A 20,397-nucleotide genomic window follows, 5' to 3' on the forward strand; every position below is an offset into this window, starting at 1 on the left:
GAGAAAGAAAAATACAATGCATGAAAAAACCTAAAATGTGTTAAATTGAAACTATTAGGGTGAGTGAAAATGTCAACAAAACCTGTACAAGACACACCGAAAGTTCTCGCATGTTTTGGGGGCACACATCAGAAAATAATTCAAAGACAACTCTTCCAGCTGAAAAAGAAGGTAGCTGGTTTATATTTCTTCCATGTAAAGATAATTTAAAATATTAAATATTCATATATAAATGTTAAATAGAGACATTAATTTCCTTACCAGGTTGATTATTAATGGCGATGTCAAAAAAACATCTAGGACGCTGAACCTTTATTCCATGGCGTCAATACTTCAATCTGAGTAAAATAGTTTCAGGCAAACACATTAAAACAGCAAAGATTTTCATAAATTTCTGAAGAGAAAACAAAACAAAACTCTGTGGAGCATAAACAAGAAATGTAGTCTGAATTTATTTTAATATTTACTTCTATGACATAAATTACATGATTATTTTCTTTGAAAGATTAGACTGCATCTTGTAGAAAAGACATAAAGGTTTAGCCATTATATAATACAGTATTTTAAAAAACCAAATATAGACTGCCACCTCAAACAGAGAATTGTATTAAGTCTGCATGATTAGTGAACTAGAGACAGGTTACCTTTAAATAGGGAAAATCAAGGACAATCTTTTTGCTCCTAGAAAACAAAAATAAATTTTGATTAAAATAGTGAAGTTTTAAAAAGAAAAACATTCAAATTCCTAAAAATAATTCCTCAAGGAAAAAAGAAAGTTGACTACTTTAACAATAGTTATATATAGGGCAGATTACATTACGAGTAAAAATACATTACATTTTACATATGTAGTTATTTTTGATCATGAACAACAGCCTATATTGATCTATCTAAGGTAGACAAAAACATCAATAAGTGAGATACTCTATGGAAGTTTTATCTACAGAGCAGACAGCTACTAGTTAAGACATTGTTTTCATAAGCACTTAAGGACTTCCTCCAAATTTAATACCTGGTGGAGAATGACAGGGTAAAGTGAAAAGCAGAGGAAACAAAGGTACTTAGTATAAACATTTTTCAAAACAATGAACTACAAAAATCTGTTTATCTGTTCAAAACAGAGACTAACTGAAATGTTTATGCTTTTGCGAAAATTATATCTTAAGCTAGTAGCTCAGTAAGCTCAGTAAGCAATGAATGATATTTTAAATCTAGTGAAATTTTTATAGATTCACAGAGTTATAGGAAATAATACACAGAGATACATGTTTCTCCCACGGTAACATTTTACAAAATATAATAGCACAGCTGTAGGGTAAAAAGCATAAACAATGCTGACACAGTCCACATTTCCCCAGTTCTAGCCGTACTCATTTGTGTGTATTTATTTAGTTTTACAAAATTTTATTAAACATATAGGTACATATTATCTACCACCATTCCTTATCAATTTTACACACACCACAACCACAGGTAAGAACAGTCAACAATAAAAGCATGGAAGACTGCCCAAATCACCAACAATTTGAAAAATACAAATCCTATGTATTTATTCATTATTGTATGGGAAAGGGGGTTACAAACTACTTTTTCTGCAACCTCCTCCATTTTTTATTTCCAAAAGATACTATATACTAACTAAACAAACTAAAATTTGTTTCATATGAAACAAAAAGAGGCCTTTCAATCCTCCAGGAAGATTACAGATACAGACTTCCGGAAAACAATAAAACAAAACAAAACTTACTAATTTTAATAGCTGGCTAAGTTTGTTGCATTTTTATTTGTATAAAATTTCAATGTATGCACATCTGAAGTTGAGAATAAACTGGATCCATAAATTTGAGGAAACTATCTTATCTTAAAGAAAAAAATTATTATTGATACTTAGTACCTGATTATCTTTTATCTTCTAAATAACTTGTGCAGGCCTTCTTAAATTCTCTACATTTGGAGGCAGAAAAAAAAAGAGGAAATTTAGAGATTTAATTATTTTCCTCCATAAAAAACTTCTAAAGTTAGCTGTTTAGCCACAATATCCCAAAGATTTCCATTCTCAGAAAAAGAGTATAGTATAGATAGCACTGCCTAAAACACACCAAATTGTTTACAATTACAGTTGATTTCCTGTTTACCGTGTTTTTAAAAACTCCTTATTTGAAAAACAGGTAAATATTATGAAAGCTTATAAAGTAGTTCCTAATACCCTTAATCTTTTAGATAAAATCTTTGATGATTTTCCAAGTTTCTCAATTCTAAGGCATACTGTAAACAATCCTATAATTCTGAGACTTTGCAATCACAATAAATGCTATCACTAATTTATGGAGCTAGGAATATAAGTGGAAGCTACTAGGATAGCTGTTTGCTCTGTTTTTTTTTTTTTTTTTTTTGCTGTTGTTTAAGTGCTGCTTACATGGGTAAGTTTACTTTGGGAAAACATTAAACTTCACTTAGAATTTGTGTAGTTTCTGGTATGTTATGTTACACTAAATTTACTTTTGTTAAAACAAAGTAAAACTTTGTTAAAACTTTATCTAAAACAAAATTCTTGGGGTTCCTGGTGTCTCCTCCAAGCAGGAGACACGGGTTCGATCCCTAATCCAGAAAGATCCTACATGCTGCAGAGCACTAAGCCCATGCACCACGACTGCTGAGCCTGTGCTCTCCAGGGAGCTGCACCTGCTGAGCTCACATGCCCTGGAGCCAGTGCTCCACAGTAAGAGGAGCCCCTGCAAGAAGCCCACGCACCACAACCAAGAGCAGCCCCACATCTGCCACAACCAGAGAAAAGCCCGAGCAGCAGGGAAGACCCAGCACAGCCAAAAATAAAGAAAGAAATATTATTTTAAAAATAAAATTCTTATTTCTCTACCCCTGATTCTCTCAAAGAGTAAACACCATTGTCCAACCCGGCTGCCACCACTGAAGAAAACATAAATTTTATTGAACTCAGTATGTCCAAAATATTATTTCAACATATAATCAACATTCAGTTCAATTCAGTCGCTAAGTCGTATCTGACTCTTTGCGACTACATGAATCACAGCACACCAGGCCTCCCTATCCATCACCAACTCCCGGAGTTCACTCAAACTCACATCCATGGAGTTGGTGATGCCATCCAGCCATCTCATCCCCTGTCGCCCTTCTCCTCCTGCCCCCAATTCCTCTCAGCATCAGAGTCTTTTCCAATGAGTCAACTCTTCGCATGAGGTGGCCAAAGTACTGGAGTTTCAGCTTTAGCATCAGTCCTTCCAATGAACACCTAGGACTGATCTCCTTTAGGATGGACTGGCTGGATCTCCTTGCAGTTCAAGCGACTCTCAAGAGTCTTCTCCAACACCACAGTTCAAAAGCATCAATTCTTCGGCGCTCAGCTTTATGGTCCAACTCTCACATCCATACATGACCACTGGAAAAACCATAGCTTTGACTAGACGGACCTTTGTTGGCAAAGTAATATCTCTGCTTTTCAATATGCTATCTAGGTTGGTCATAACTTTCCTTCCAAGGAGTAAGCGTCTTTTAACTTCATGGCTGCAATCACCATCTGCAGTGATTTTGGAGCCCCCTAAAATAAAGTCTGACACTGTTTCCACTGCTTCCCCATCTATTTCCCATGAAGTGATGGGACCAGATGCCCTGATCTTAGTTTTCTGAATGTTGAGCTTTACATGCTATTAATGATAATTCACATTCTCTTTCTGTTACTATCCTGTTGCTAGGTTGCTTCAGTCATATCTGACTCTGTGCGACCCCTATGGACTGGATGTAGCCTGCCAGGCTCCTCTGCCCATAGGATTTTCCAGGCAAGAATAACAGAATGATTTGCCATGTTAGCAAGTTTTACAAGTCTTGGATATCAAGTGGGTTTTTTTTTTTTTTTTGGCCTTACTGCAAGGCTTGTGGGATCTTTGTTCCCTGGCCAGGAATCAAACCTGGCCACTGCAGCAGAGGAGTCCAGGTTCTAACCATTGGGACCGCCAGGGAATTTCCAGAAATCAGTGTTTATGCCGCATTTCAAATGTTCTATAACCACACGTGGCTGGTAGCTGGTGGCTGCTGTACTGGACAGCATGGTTCTAACTACCTCAGCTCATGTTGATCTCTACAACTTTATGGAACATTCCCAAGTTGGCTCAGCCACACTGGAGATCCTGCTGTTCTTCAAAAGTCTGTGCATGCATGCTCAGTCATGCTCTTTGCAATCCCATAGACAGTAGCCCACCAGGCTCCTCTGTCCATGGGATTTCCCAAGCAAGAATACTGGCCACTCCAGTAGCCATTCCCTTCTCCAGGGGATCTTCCCGACCTAGGGATCGAATCCACATCTCCTGAATCGGCAGGTCGAATCTTTACCACTGTGCCACCTGGGAAGCCCAAAGAGCCAAGGCCTATCCTCTGTCACGTCGTTCACATTCACTATGCCCTCTGAGGAATGCTCCTACCCCAGATCTTCACATGGTTCACGTCTCCACTTAAGTCAGTGCTCAAGCATCACCTCCTCACGGAAATCATTCTTTGCCAGTATATTCACAGAAGCAGGCCCTATCCTCCAGCACTTTATATTCCCTAATTCTGCTCTACTTTTCCTCCTAGCATTTATTGCTACTTGATATTTTAAGTTTTATGTATTTTCCTCTTACCAGAATATAAGCTTCATGATGTGAGAGACCTGTTCAGTTTTGCTCCCCTCTTAATTCCAAAGTGCCTCAAACAGTACTTGATTATGGCAGGAAACCAATATTTAATAAATCAATAAACATACAAGGAAGAATAGGCATGTGTGAGAATGCTTTTCTGCAACACTGCAATAACAATAATTAAAAGGAAACACCCAAAATGTCCCCAAATGAGATAATGTCTGAGTAAACTGTGGTATATACATGCGATTTAATACTATAAAACAGTTTAAAAAGTCTTTACGCACACTATCCAAAACACCTGTTTAGGTGAAAAGAAAAAACAAAGTTGCATTCAAGTATTTTTTTTTAATACCCTAAAATAATAGTCTGCTTCCACAGACAGAAAGGTCTTGAGATAAATACCAAAACCTCAAAGAGTAAGTACTCTGTAGCAGTACAGGAGTAAGGATGGAAAGTCAATGAGGGTCTTTAACTATAATGTTTGAATTTTTGCAACAAGAATATGTTCACATATTAGTTTCTAATTTAAAGAAAGATATATCTTCAAAGTAAAATAAAATAGCAGAAAATATGTGAAAATATTTAGAGCCTATTTCTAAGTGAGAGTCATAGATGATTTTTGTTTTAGTTTTCTCATTCTCCAAGTTTTCTATGACAAATTCAGACTGGTAAAAGTAACTCTTCAAAAGAACATTCAAGACAACGTATTTTTTTAAGTGTTTTACTTTCAGGCTTACTACTGTTGTTTCATATTTAAATCTAGAAGATCTCAGGAAATTATTTTTCTTTTCACAAAACTGTGTACCCCTCCAAAAGGAAGGGTACGTTTGCCCAAAGGAAGTAAGGAGAAATACTTGAGTATTTACCTAAATAAAACTTTGGGTGTTAATAACTTTCAGGTTCTCTAACAATGAAATAAATAATGGAGACAAACTTGAGAGTCCTTTGGACTACAAAGATATGAAACCAGTCCATCCTAAAGGAAATCAACCCTGAATATTCACTGGAAGGACTGTTGCTCAAACTGAAGCTCCAATACTTTGGCCACCTGATGTGAAGAGCTGACTCACTGGAAAAGATCTGATTCTGGGAAAAACTGAAGGCAAAAGGGAGGAGGGTGGGTAGAAGATGAGACAATCAGATAGCATTACCAACTCAGTGTACATGAACTTGAGCAAACTCCAGGAGATAGTGGAGGATAGGGCAGCCTGGTATGCTGCAGTCCTTGGGATTGCATGACTTAGTGATTGAACAACAAATAATAAAGAAATAAATAACAGAGACAAACAGATTTGATCTCATGAAAAAATGTATTATTTCTATTTTTCAAAGGGAAATTAGAAAGTAAAAATTGGGGGAATATTTCCAAACATGATGTGCTAGTTTCCTTACTGCAAAACACTGGCAAGGCCCATCCTACTCACTGGAGAACATGAAGCACTTTTAGTCCCGATATGTAAGTATCAGTCCACGTGACAACCAAAAGAAGCCCTCTCACTGTCCCTCTTCCCCTCCTTGAGGACTGTAGGGTCCATGCAGGAAACAATTAAAAGCACAAAGGCTACCCAAGGAAATATAAACAAACAAGTCATAAAAAAATAAAATAAAATATATAACAGTATGAAAACTTTTGCTAAGCAACTTGGCACTGTAGACCAAGAATATATTCATAATCATTCTAACCTTTAACATTTTAGTAATTCAAACTCTTTGAATGTCTCTGCTGCTGCTAAATCACTTCAGTCGTGTCCGACTCTGTGTGATCCCACAGACAGCAGCCCACTAGGCTCCCCCGTCCCTGGGATTCTCCAAGCAAGAACACTGGAGTGGGTTGCCATTTCCTTCTCCAATGCATGAAAGTGTAAAGTGAAAGTGAAGTCGCTCAGTTCGTGTCCAACTCTTCACAACCCCATGGACTGCAGCCTACCAGGCTCCTCCGCCCATGGGATTTTCCAGGCAAGAGTACTGGAGCGGGGTGCCATTGCCTTCCCCGTTGAATGTCTCTAAAGGCAGCCATTTAAAATAAAATCATCTTTAAAGAAAGTGAAAGTGAAGTCGCTCAGTCGTGTCCGACTCTTTGGGACCCCATGGACTGTAGCCCACCAGGCTCCTCCATCCATGGAAATTCTAGGCAGAGTACTGGAGTGGGTTGCCATTTCCTTCTCCAGGGGATCTTCCCGACCTAGGGATCGAACCCTAGTCTCCTGCATTGTGGGCAGACGCTTTACCGTCTGAGCCACCAGGGAATAGTAATTAGGAACAATCTAACAGTTCATACAAAAAAAAAAAAAAAAGACAGAAGACCTAAATAGACATTTCTCCAAAGAAGACATACAGATGTTCCAAAACACACATGAAAAGGTGCTGAATATAGCTTAATTATTAAAAGAATTGCAAATCCAAACTACAACGAGGTATCACCTCACACCAGTCAGAATGGCCATAATCAAAAAATCAGGGCTTCCCTGGTGGCTCAGTGGTAAAGAATCTGCCTGCCAATGCAGGAGACACCCATTTGATTCCTGATCTGGGAAAATCCCACCTTCCTTGGAGCAATTAAGCCCAAGTGCCCCAGCTACTGAGAGTATGCTCTAGAGCCCAGGAACTTCAACAAGAGAAGCCACTGCAATGAGAAGCCAGTGTATCACAGACCCAGCATGGCCAAAAAATAAATAAAATTATTTTGAAAACATTTACAAACAACAAATACTGGAGAGGCTGCGAGAATGTAAACTGGTGTAGCTACTATGGAAAATAGTATACAGGTTCCTTAAAAAAAACTAAAAACTGAATTACCATATGATTCAGCAATCCCACTCCCAGGCATAAAACCAGAGAAAAACAACCGTTCAAAAAGATACATGCTCATTTCAGCAGTGTTTACAACAGTCAAGACATGAAAGCAACTTAAATATTGGTCGATAGATGAATGGATAAAGAAGATGTGGTATATATACAAGATGGAATATTACTCAGTCATAAAAAAGAATGAAATCCCAAGTGCTGCCACGTGGATGGTCTTAGAAATTATCATATTAACTGAAGTAAGTCAGAGAAAGACAATAACATGGCATCACTTATATGTGGAATCTTAAAAAATGATACAAATGAACTTATTTACAAAACAGAAATAAACTCATAGAAAATAAACTTATGGTTACTAAAGGGGATGCGGCAGGAGGGAGTTAGAAGTTGGGATTATATACACAAAGACACACTGCTGCTGCTGCTGCTAAGTCGCTTCAGTCGTGTCTGACTCTGTGTGACCCCATAGACGGCAGCCCACCAGGCTCCCCCATCCCTGGGATTCTCCAGGCAAGAACACTGGAGTGGGTTGCCATTTCCTTCTGCAATGCATGAAAGTGAAGAGTGAAAGTGAAGTCGCTCAGTCACGTCCGACCCTCAGTGACTCCGTGGACTGCAGCATTCCAGGCTCCTCCGTCCATGGGATTTTCCAGGCAATGTGTCTTTATATCAAATAGCTAAACAAACAAGGACCTGCTGTATAGCACAGGGAACTGTACTCAGTATCTTGTAATAATCTATAATGGAAAATTATAGAATCTGAAAAAGAATACACACACACCACTGAATACACACACACAAATGAATCACTCTGCTGTACACTTTCAACTAACACAACATTGTAATTAACTATACTTCTATAAAAATAAACAAAACAAAAAAAAACCCTAAATGTCTAACATGACAAGTAAATTAAGAAATATTCATATGATGGACTGCTATGCTGCTTATGAAAATATAATTTTTAATATAACATGGAAAAAATGTTTAAGTGAAAAAAATAGCAAAATTATGCAGTGAAAAGGACTTCAAGGGTAAAAAATTTCATATATACTGTCACTGTAGTGCTTTTTATAATAGTAAAAAAAGAAGGTGTATAGTAATAGAAATTGGTTAAATAAACGATATCGTCATGAAATGGATGGTATTCATCTAGCCATTGGAAATCATATTCTTACATGTTAAAATAACAAAGGTAACATTTTCACCAACTGGATTGAAGGAAATAAAAAATGCTGACCTCATATATTACCGACGCTAGCAAAGGGGTAAATCTGATAATCCTCTGCCACTGTGACAACACACATTACAATGCATTCACGACCCTTTGACTCAATAGCCCTATTCCGAGGAATTTATATGTCATTCACGAAATAAGGTATGTACAAGGTCATACAAGGCACCATCACTTGTAATAGTTAAAAGGCCATAAAGCTAACTGTACATAAAGGAGGAAGAGGTTACATAAATCATATGACCTCCGTACAAAGTTACTGGCTATAAAAAGGAATGAGGGAGCTGGTTATCTGCTATCCCCACAGCCCTTTTAAGTAAAAAAACAACAACAACAACAAACCACAGAAATGTATATGGTATATTTTCTTTGTATTTTTTCAAAATAACTTTAAAAAACGTGTTTTGTCTAATACAGACGCATATGGTGGGAGAGGAAATGGGTAGCTGGGGAAGATGGGTAAGATTTTTTTTTACTGTATTAACTTTTCAATTTTTTGCCACTACTAATACTAAAGCACACTAATACTACCATTAAAGTTCTTAAAAATAAAACTGAAAAGAAAAATTATCAAAGACCACTCATAGATGAGAAGATATTCATATTAGGCGAAAGAAAGCAAGTTAGCAAGCAGTATTATCTGTAAGATTCCAATTTTACCACATATCAAATGCACATAAAAAAGATATCATTCAATAAAAAAAGGAAATTCTGCCATTTGCAAACAACATGGTTGGACCTTAAAGACAATAAGCTAAGTGAAATTAAGTCAGACAGAGAAATACTGTATGATCTTACTTGTATGTGGAATCTGAAAGTAAATTTAAAATATATTCACGCAAACATGCATTCACACATGCACAAACACACCGAACTCAGAAAGATATCAGATTTACGGTTACCAGAGGCAGGGGCTAGGCTTGAGGGAACTGGATAAAACGGTTACAAGGTACAAACTTTCAGTTATAAGATAAGTAACTCCTAAGGATGTAATATACAACACTGTTAACACAGTTAGCACTGCTGTGTGGCAATTTTGAAAGTTGCTAAGAGAATAAAATTCTAAAAGTTCTCATCACAAGGAAAAAGCATCATTTTTTTCCCTTGTATCTGTATGAGATGGTGGATGTTAAACTGAACTATTTGTGACAATCATTCCTCAATGTGTAAGTCAATTCATTATGTTATGCACTTTAAACTTGCACAGTGCTGTACTTCAATAAAACTAAAAGGAAAAACAGGATTTACATCAAAATATTAATGAATCATGAATTATGCAGCATTACCTACAGACATGGAAACAACTTAAGTGTCCCTGATAAGTGGATAATGAAAATGTGTCACACACCACACTTGAGGAGCATTATTTAGTCACAAAAAAGGAAGAAAATCCTTCCACTTGTGACAACATGGATGGGCCTCAGGGGCATTGTGTTAAGTGAAAAGAGGCAGGCAGAGAAAAACAAATACTGTACAATCTCATACATGGAATCATAAAACAAAAAGAACCCCCCCCCAAATCTGAACTTATAAAGTCCCAAGAAAATAGTGTGCATGCGTGCATGCTAAGTCTCTTCAGCTGGTCTGACTCTTTGTGAGCCTGTGGACTGTAGCCCACCAAGCTCCTCTGCCACGGGATTCTCCAGGCAAGAATACTGGAGAGGGTTGCCATGCCCTCCTCCAGGGGATCCTCCCGACCCAGGGATCAAACCCATGTCTCTTACATCTCCTGCACTGCACGACTAGCGCCACCTGGGAAGCTCCAAAAATACAGGGTACGGCATGGTGAGTAATATGTGCTCTGTATTTGAAAGTTGTTAAACAGATGATCTTGTCACAACGAAAAAAACATCTGTATGTGAGGTGAAGGTTAACTAGACTTACTATGGTGATCATTCTGTAATATATACACTTAATCACATACACATGGGCTTCGGTCATAACTCAGTAGGTAAAGACCTGCCTGCAATGTAGAAGACCAGGGTTTGATTCCTAGGGCAGGAAGATCCCCTGAAGAAGGGAATGGCTACCCACTCCAGTATTCTTGCCCGGAGAATCCCATGGATAGAGGAGCATGGCAGGCTACAGTCCATGGGGTCGCAAGAGTTGGACATGACTAAGCAACTAGACCATCACTGCCATCAATCACATACACAGTGAATTACACACACATAATCATATACACAGTGATCATGTTGTACAGCTGAAACAAATTTAAAGTTATATGTCAATTACACTTAAAAGGATTTACAGCAAAATATTAACACTGATAATATCTTGGTCATGAATTTAAAGGTAACTGTTATGTATTTCTGTTTTCCAAATTTTCTTCAACAGGTATAATTTTATAATCAAGAAAATATTTTTAAAGAAAAACCAAATGAGATAATTTTCTGCTTATTAAACTAGCAAAGATCTTTTAAAGGAATAATTCCCAATACAGTAAGCAAATCCTCTGGAAATGTATGTAAAAACTGTTTATACCTCAAACTGGTTTATACCTTAAAAACCAATTGCTAGGAATCTACTGTAAGGAACTATTTTAGAAAAGCCTTCATGTATAAAGTTGGCCATGTTAGTGCTTCTTTTATACTATCCGAAGTAACCTTTTCAGTATTATGAAAAATGATAGTTGAACAAAATATCACAGTTGTTGAAGCAATGCTTACAGTGATCAATAACTTGGAAAATGTTCATAATTGTTAAAAATAGTCAAGATATAAAACAGTAATGTAATATTATTATAATCACATAAACTACTCCTTCAAATTCAAAGATTTACAAAGAGAAAAAAAAGACTCAAAGGAAATAATCACTACAGTATTTGGTTTAAGACTGGAGAGTGGGGATATATGTATGTATACGTATAGCTGATTCACTATATGTGAATCACAGAAACTAACACAACATTGTAAGCCAACTATATTCCAATTACAAAAAAAAAACACTGAAGAGTGTTTTTGGCCTCACTGTACTTCTTTCTACTTCTTTAATAAACATAACTGCTATTATAAATAAAAAATTCATAATATAATTTTAAAAATGTACATACACTCTAAGATTATAATGTGCATGTCTCTGTGTGGTTATAATACGCATTTAGGTAACACCACACAGGGATACTTTTCTTAGAAACAGATTTAAATGGTATCTTGAAACAACAAATCAAATATGCTTTAAATTTAAGAAACATGAAAGATAGCAAATTATTATTAAAAGCACTATATAAATATCTTAAGTATGTGAATGTTCTAACATTAGTAGCTAATGAAGAACAATGATGACACAAAAGATGGCTCAATGCTATGTCTCTAACATTACTGATATCAGATTTTATCTAATCAAAAATAGGATATAGTACTCCCTCTTTAATTATGATTTCCTGTTATTACACTATCTAAAAAATGCAACACAAACATCTAGTCAATTTTTTTTTTCTTTTTGAGGAGTAAAGAGGTGGCGCTAGTGGTAAAGAACTTGCCTGCCAATGCAGGATATGCAAGAGATGCGGTTCCTTGAGTTGGGAGGAACCCTGGAGGAGGGCATGGCAATCCACTCCAGCATTCTTGCCTGGAGAACCCTCTGGACAGAGGAGCCTGGCGGGCTACAGTCCATAGGGTTGCACAGAGTCAAACATACCTGAAGCAACTCAGCATGTATGCAAAGAGAAAACAGTACTGACGGATAACAAAAACACAGTTCAGGACAAAAATCAAGTCTACACAATTTCAATACAATAAGTCATGAATTTCCTAAGAATAGTTCACAAAGAAAGCTTTCAGAGCAATAATCTGCAGGTGAACTGTTCACTGCATAGTTGTTTAATCTAAATGAGTTGCAGCTATTCCTGTAAAATGTAGCTATAATTTAAAAAAAAAAAATCATCGTTTCGAGCAACATGCCCCATTCCTGTACAGCAATCAGCATTGTATACCCCATCAGATGAGGTACATATGTTCTAGTCTGACCTAGTTTCCACTACTGCATGTTAGCTGTTACCATTTATCATTTGAGTTTTTGCATTCACCTCACCTGCCCGACTTCCTCAGAAATCTGAGTATTTGATACTTACTTCCATCTACTTTATTTATAAAGAAAATACTTTTAAAGATAATCAGTAAAGCTAACGAGCTCATGAAAAAAGTTGAGTAAAATTAAGCCATAACTTTTAACATTTTAATGTATATTAAGTTTCTTCTAAGCAGATAGAATTACAAATATTTTATCAAGAGTATCATAGTCACTTTAACATGTCAATAATATATAATGCAATAACATTTCAAAATATTAAATGCTGGGAAATAGATGGGGAAACAGTGGAAACAGTGTCCGACTTTATTTTTTTTGGGCTCCAAAATCATTGCAGATGGTGACTGCAGCCATGAAATTAAGACGCTTACTCCTTGGAAGAAAAGTTATGACCAACCTAGAGAGCATATTCAAAAGCAGAGACATTACTTTGCCAATAAAGGTCCGTCTAGTCAAGGCTATGGTTTTTCCTGTGGTCATGTATGGATATGAGAGTTGGACTGTGAAGAAAGCTGAGCGCCGAAGAATTGATGCTTTTGACTGTGGTGTTGGAGAAGACTCTTGAGAGTCCCTTGGACTACAAGGAGATCCAACCAGTCCATTCTGAAGGAGATCAGACCTGGGTGTTCTTTGGAAGGAATGATGCTAAAGCTGAAACTCCAGTACTTTGGCCACCTCATGCGAAGAGTTGACTCATTGGAAAAGACTCTGATGCTGGGAGGGATTGGGGGCAGGAGGAGAAGGGGACGACAGAGGATGAGATGGCTGGATGGCATCACCGACTCGATGCACATGAATTTGGGTGAACTCCGGGAGTTGGTGATGGACAGGGAGGCCTGGCATGCTGCGATTCATGGGGTCGCAAAGCGTCGGACACGACTGAGCGACTGAACTGAACTGAACTGAGGATGTATGATATGCCATGTGCTCCTGAGCTCAGTTGTGTCCACCTCTTTGTGACCCCATGTACTGCAGCCTGCCAGGCTCCTCTGTCCATGGAATTTTGCAGGCAAGAACACAGGAGTGGCTTAGCATTTTCTACCCTAAGGGATCTTCATGACCCAGGGGTCGAATCTGTGTCTCTTATGCGTCCTGCATTGGCAGGTGGATTCTTTACCACTGCTCTACCTGAAACTTCTGCAACAAATATATTTCATAAAAATATCAGAGATGAAACAAATTCATAAGTAAAAAGTTTAATCTTGTAGCTTCAGACATGAAATAATTTCCATATTCACTTAAAGTAACATGAAGGTTGGAGATGGGGGGCAGAAGGACACAGACAACTAATTATTAAAACATATAGTAAAAAAACATGGTATTTGTAATCGTGCTTTGTTGCTGAGTCATGTCCAACTCTTTGCAACCCTGTGGACTGTAGCCCACCAGGCTCCTCTGTCCATGGGGATTCTTCAGGCAAGAATACTGGAGTGGGTTGCCACACCTTCGTCTGAGGGATCTTCCCAACCCACGAATTGAACCCAGGTCTTCCGCATTGCAGGAAGATTCTTTACCAGCTGAGCCACCAGGGAAGCCCCAAAGTGAAAGTGAAATTTGTAATTAGGCAATAAATAATGCAGTGACTTTATTACAATCTTTATTACATGGAATTACATTCATAATTCCAAGAATTACTTGGAAGTTTAACACAGTCTGAGGGAGTCTGCAGAGTACTAAGTCTTGAAAATGGAGATATTAAATACTCTTAACTATTACGATGACAAGCAGGTCTTTGCCCTTTCTGATTCCCTTGGTTAATTCTTAATTGTCCTTAAAGATTGAACACAGCCAAAGTACACTCTAGGAATTTCACCCTGATTCTCTGAAGTTAAAATGACTGTTTGTTGAATTTTATTTTCATTATCATAAATTTGTCTGGAGAAGGAAATGGCAACCTACTCCAGTATTCTTGCCTGGAGAATCCCATGGACAGAGGCGCTGGTGGGTTACAGTCCATAGGGTCGCAAAAGAGTCAGACGAAACTTAACAACTAAACAATAACAAACTCCTTGAACTCAGAACCTATCTTCAACACCAAGCACAATGCCTGGTCCAGCACTACACTGCCAAACAGAATGCTAGTTAAGGCTTGAGCAGAGGACTTGCCCAGCACCTTTTCTCCCACATGTACTGCTTCCCACAGGAGTATTGCTAATATGTATCTATAGTGAGTAAATCCTCTCAGCCTATTCCACAACTGAAAGGAGCTTATTCTTTAGATATGCCTGCTGGGGCTGCATTCTGTTAACAAAGTGTCTATTTTCTTTTCTTTAAACAGAATCCACTATAAGAGAGCATTTTCAGTTCAAGTCCAAGAAATAAAGATGGGAAGTTCTCATCTGTTTAAGTTTAATAAAACAGGTAGCAATTTTCATAGAAGACTTGCACCTCTAAGTGCAATCATATTAAGTTAAACTAATTAAAAGTATAGCAGATATTGAAAACTTTCAAAGATAGCAATCTAACATCACATTTTATATTACTCTCTACCTTAATGTAGTTCACAGAAATCAAATGAGAAATAAAAACGGACTGGTTAAAAGATATCTAAATACATTTATGAATGCCAGGTTGTTAGTGAACTAAGTACAAATAAGTTGACATTCTGGGGCGTCAGAAAAGGCAACTCTGATCTTCCATATAGTTCCTTTTCCCGTAGTGTCTCTGACAGTCACAAACCTCTGTACTGGTAAAAACATGATTAACAGTGTACAGGCAGTTAGTAGGGCTTCCCTGGTGGCTCAGATGGTAAAGAATCTGCCTGCAGTGCAGGAGACCTGGGTTTGCCCTGAGTCAGGAAGATCCCCTGGAGAAGAGAATGGCCATCCACTCCAGTATTCTTGCCTGGAGAATTCCAAGGACAGAGAAGACTGGTGGGCTGCACTCCCTGGGTCACGAACAGCCAGGCTCAACTGAGCAACTAACTCACTTCACTTTCAGGCACTTACTAAATTTCTAAATCCTCCAGAAAACTTAAAAAGAGAAAGTTGGTATGATGCCAAGTTTGGTGTTAAATAACTTACTGCACGTACAATCTGAGAGACAAAAATCTAGTACAACTATGCTAGTGCAAACTAAAAAGCATATACCAACTGGGGAATCTCTGCTAATATTCTTAATATTGTACCTGCAATTATCTAAGCTCTTATAACAATAAACTTATCCCACTGTCTCAAGAGATAGAACCAAACCATCCTAGCACTGTGTTATTTAATCCAGTAACTCCTAAATAAAAATTACAGATTTTTGAAGTTTGAAGGAAATAGGTAATCTGGTCCAATCTTCTAAGTGTATAGACTTGGGAACAAGAAGACTAGAGAGTTGAAGTGACTGGCTGAAAGTCACAAGTGGAAAAAAAAAAAGCAAGAGTTTTCTGGTTAAGATTATAGCTTCACTGTTAAAAGTAGCTTATAACCTGTGCCTGATTCATATTGATGTAAGGCCAAAACCATCACAATATTGTAAAGTAATCATCCTCCAATTAAAGAAAGAAAGTAGCTTATTCATAAATATTCCAAATAATGGTTACATAATTTTACTTTTTATCAAGTGACCACGATGCAAAGATTTAATTATGAATAAACCTTAAGCTAAAGTTTATACACAATTAACAGTAGCTTATTAATATATACAATCAGGCTTCATGCAATTTAAAAATAAGTAGGTTAAGGAATCATTCATGCTTTAAAAATAACCATTTTAATATCAAAAATTGATAACCACAAGTATGACATAATTAAATTCCAAGAACAAGTTGGTAATCATTTTAAGCCACTACTCAAACTAAAACGAAGTGTAAAACATTTCCTGTCTGGTACTAAAAGTACAAAGTCCCAGTTACAGCATACAGAGAATTTATAACACTGCCTGTAGTATATTTCAAGATGCAAGATTTGCCTTACAGAAATAAAAATATACGGAGTTCTTATGGAGACCATATATTCATTAAACCAGGTCAAAACCACTGACACTTAAATGAAAACTAAAAACTGGTACTAATATTAAAGAAAAAAAAAAGTGCAGCAGATAGATTTGCAATAAACTCTTCAAATAACCTCAAATAATTATCTATGGATTCCAACTACATATAACAAGTAAGACACATTAGTACTTGAGGATACAGAGAATAAATAATACATTCTAATCCTGTTGAAATATCCTATAAATAAAACAATAAGGGAAAACATCAACATATATTTCTCAAAAGAGCAACACTTGAAGAACTGTAGATGGTGTCCTGACAACTAGTAGAACTAGCTCATCCTACTATAACTATTACCAATTTCCTGATGTTTGGGAGAATGGATGCTGCCTGACAGGAAATCTAATTTAAAATATGCAAAATATCAAAAGAATAAAGACTTTACCAAAAGAACACCGATACTGCAAGACCACAGTATCAAGCACCAAAAATCAAAGACTTGTGTAAGTCACAATAAACGTAATGTGCGCTTTTCACTCCTAGGGGAGCCACTGAGCTCTTACTCAAAGCTAATTTCATACAGAATTTTAACAAACCTGAATATTTACTTTTGAAGCCCACAGCTTGATAATAGCCTGAAATTAGAATATAATTTTATAGATGATAAAAAAAACCTGAGGTTCAGAAAGATGGTCGGATCAGAAAAGAACTCAAAATTTCGAACCTTGTCAGTTTTCTTACTTGTACACTCCTGACAACAGGGAAAGGCAACCCTGACAAAAGTTCGCAAAAGCAAAAACCTTAAAAAGTAAACAAAATTTTTAAAAAGGCACAGAATCCTACTACAAGACGCCATTAGGATCTCAGGACACCAATACTCTTGAACCATAAAGAAAACGTTAAGGTAAAGGGAGCTCTGTTTAAAACAAATGTATGTAATATGTAATCCCTTATAGAGAAGATCCCATCTTAAATGATTAAACTAAAAAAAAAGGAGTGATAAAACAGGTAAATTGTCGCATATATAAAAAACATGAATTAGAGAAACAGCCATTCTAGATGTCGGTGCCTTTTATGGATTTTAAACCGCGATTTCAAAACTGTTTACACACCCCCTCTCCATCATCTGTACAAACCGGCCATTCTTTGCCAAACGGTAGTCCACAGACTCACTTTTTCTATCTGGTTTTGACTACTGAAAATTAACCGTACTCCCTAATTTCCACAACATTTAATTGTTTTTGGACGCATTTCTGACCACTACTGCAAACACTTGGTCCTGCATAAAGTACTATTGTGGGAAGAAATGAAAATCAATGCACAAAATGGTGCTTTTGTAACATTTTAAAAACGACAAAGTTTCCCATTCCTGCAGATCTCGATTCAGCACCTTAAAAGACTAAAGACTAGCCAAATTCGCACACTTCCCCCAAAGCATTTGGAATTCCGAAGCCATCACCTTCCTACAAGAGTAATTCCTCCTAAAAGGCCTGCGCTGCACACAGTTCTTCAGAAACGTGGGAGAACTTGGAGTCAGTTCTGGGTAAGAAGGAAGAGCCTGGATTGGAGTTTGGGGAGAACTAAGTGGCCTGTGCCACTACACTACGCAAGATAGTCGCTATGAGAGGAAAAGGTCGGAGCAGGGGAAAGCCTGTCTTCGTTCTAATCTTAACCCCTAAGATCCAGGCTCCTCGCCTGCCACTCTCCACCCCTAATCTGACAGGATGGCAGGTAACGCGTCCCGTTTCCCCACCTATCCTCCCACCTACCCCGCACTCGTGCTCGGTCTTACGATTTTGAAGCATCAAAATCACCCCGGCTCCCTGGAGTTCAGGCCACCGTCGCTGCCGCCATATTACAGCTTGTGCGGCAAAATGCGTCAGGGAGGGAGGTGTGCGCCCGAGAAGGGAGGGCGGGGGCTGGCAGGGGGAGGGCCATTTTCCAGGTCCGGAAGGCACGGCTGGAAGCCCTCTCCAGCAGCACCTGCTGCAAAGCTAGCGCCACGATCCTCGGGGGCCCCTCTGGGATCGGGCAGCCCCAATATCTTGAGAGGAAGACGGTTAAGTCGGTCTGGGCCTATCGCGCCGGCTCCGCCCCTCTTCTAGGGCCCTTCCCGCTCTCGCACCCCGGCAGTGCTGCAAAGGACGGTACCGAAACAACACAGGTTCTGCGCCACCTACTTGCACCAGTCCAGTCTCCTCTTCCCGGGGTCCGGTCCTTTAAAGCGCTTCAAATCTACCGCCGCCAGAAAAGGCGCTAAAGACCACTAACCGACTCCCTCCCCCCACAACCCAGGCCCGGCGTGGAGGGGAAACGTCGCGCCGGAAATACGTCACTGCTCGGTGGCCCGCGTCTTCTGGTGATCCCTTGCTTCGGTACCTCACCCTCCCTGGAGTTCTAGGATTTGGGAGCGAGTTAAATGCCTGGCCCATAGGTAGCTTAATGGTTTCTGTGTAAGTTGATTGACAGCGTTTGTAACCGTTAGAATGCCAAGTCATTCGTGAAATGAAGTGCTTCACTTAATAAACATTGATTGAGCCTCTGCCAGGGTGTTGGGAAGGAGACCCTACTTTCAAAGAGCTTCCCAGGTCAGCTTCTAGTTAATGCTATGACACACATTAAAAAAAAAAAGAAAAGAAAAGAAATGAACAAAGTGCTATTTGAGAAAAGGAGGAAATTATGAGGACATTGACGCCCTTTGTTGTCTTTTAAAAATATTCGCATAGCAACGCCATGATATGTTATCCTTGTTTCACGGATAAATTGAGGCTCAAGGAAGATAAGTGCCTTCCCAAATACATTGTTCCTAAATACCAAAGTAAGGCTTTGACTCCAAATCCAGTGCTTTCTGGGGAGAACACTATTTAGGACATATGTTGCTATTTAATTGTTTCAAGAGATTAAGAGTTCCTAGATTGTTAGAATTGTAATAATTCCCCCTGATATTCAGGGGAGTTGAGGGCAGTCATTGTGAAGATATGCCATGTGTTTTAAAGAAAACAGCCCCCTTGTGATGATTAGTGATATGTGTCAACTTGGCTAGGATATAGTGCCCAGTTATTTGGTCAAAGAATAGTCTAGATGTGTTTCCCAGGGTATATTTTAGATGTGATAAACTTTTACAATTCGAAGACTTAAAACAGGGTGGGACTCATCCAATCAGCTCAAGGCCTTGAGATCAGAGGCTGAGATTTCCTAAGGAAGAAAGCATTATGCCTCAAGATGGCATTATAGAAACTTTGCCTGGGTTTCCAACATGCTTGGCCTGCTGTGTTGATTTCAAACTCAAGACTGCAATATCAACTCTTATGTGCACTTACAGCCTGCTCACCCACCCTACAGATTTCAGACTTTCCAGCCCCCACAACTGTAAGCCAATTCCTTACAATAAATCTGTTTTTCTGTAAAAACAAACAAAAGGAAACAGAGGACTTAGATTTTATTATTGTATGAAAAGAAAGTTACAATTATTTAAAATTTTCACTTCTTTATCTTTGGTAAATTAGTAATTATCAACAACATGTGAGCATGTGGCAGGTACACTTAAGGGTCTTCACCGGTTTTATTAGCTGTAAAACTGAGAGGACAATCCTGGCCTCTTTAAGCCATTTTGCTTTCATTGCAGGAAAGTAGCGTCATACTCATCCTCAAACAACTTAGAGGTTATGTGAGTTCACACTTTGCAGTGAGGAGGGCAATTCTTTAGTACCTTTAAAATTCTAATTTATAGTGAGCACGATATTGAGACAGATTTTTGT

General features: G+C 38.1%; 1 long non-coding RNA gene across 2 annotated transcripts; it reads right to left on the bottom strand.

The window, feature by feature from the left end:
• Positions 1-653: 653 nt before the first annotated feature.
• On the bottom strand, positions 654-20,014 carry LOC113888816. 2 transcript variants are annotated; one of them, XR_003510065.1, is made up of 3 exons: positions 18,820-20,014; positions 1,895-1,944; positions 654-681 (listed from the first exon to the last, which is right to left on the bottom strand). It is a non-coding gene; the product is annotated as an uncharacterized LOC113888816 (long non-coding RNA). The 2 variants fall into 2 exon arrangements; XR_003510064.1 differs by lacking the exon at positions 18,820-20,014 and adding an exon at positions 18,409-18,813 and having other exon boundaries at positions 657-681.
• Positions 20,015-20,397: the final 383 nt, after the last annotated feature.

The sequence above is a fragment of the Bos indicus x Bos taurus genome, unplaced genomic scaffold (genome assembly GCF_003369695.1).
Source record: "Bos indicus x Bos taurus breed Angus x Brahman F1 hybrid unplaced genomic scaffold, Bos_hybrid_MaternalHap_v2.0 tig00002113_arrow_arrow_obj, whole genome shotgun sequence".
Classification (NCBI taxonomy): Eukaryota; Metazoa; Chordata; class Mammalia; order Artiodactyla; family Bovidae; genus Bos; species Bos indicus x Bos taurus.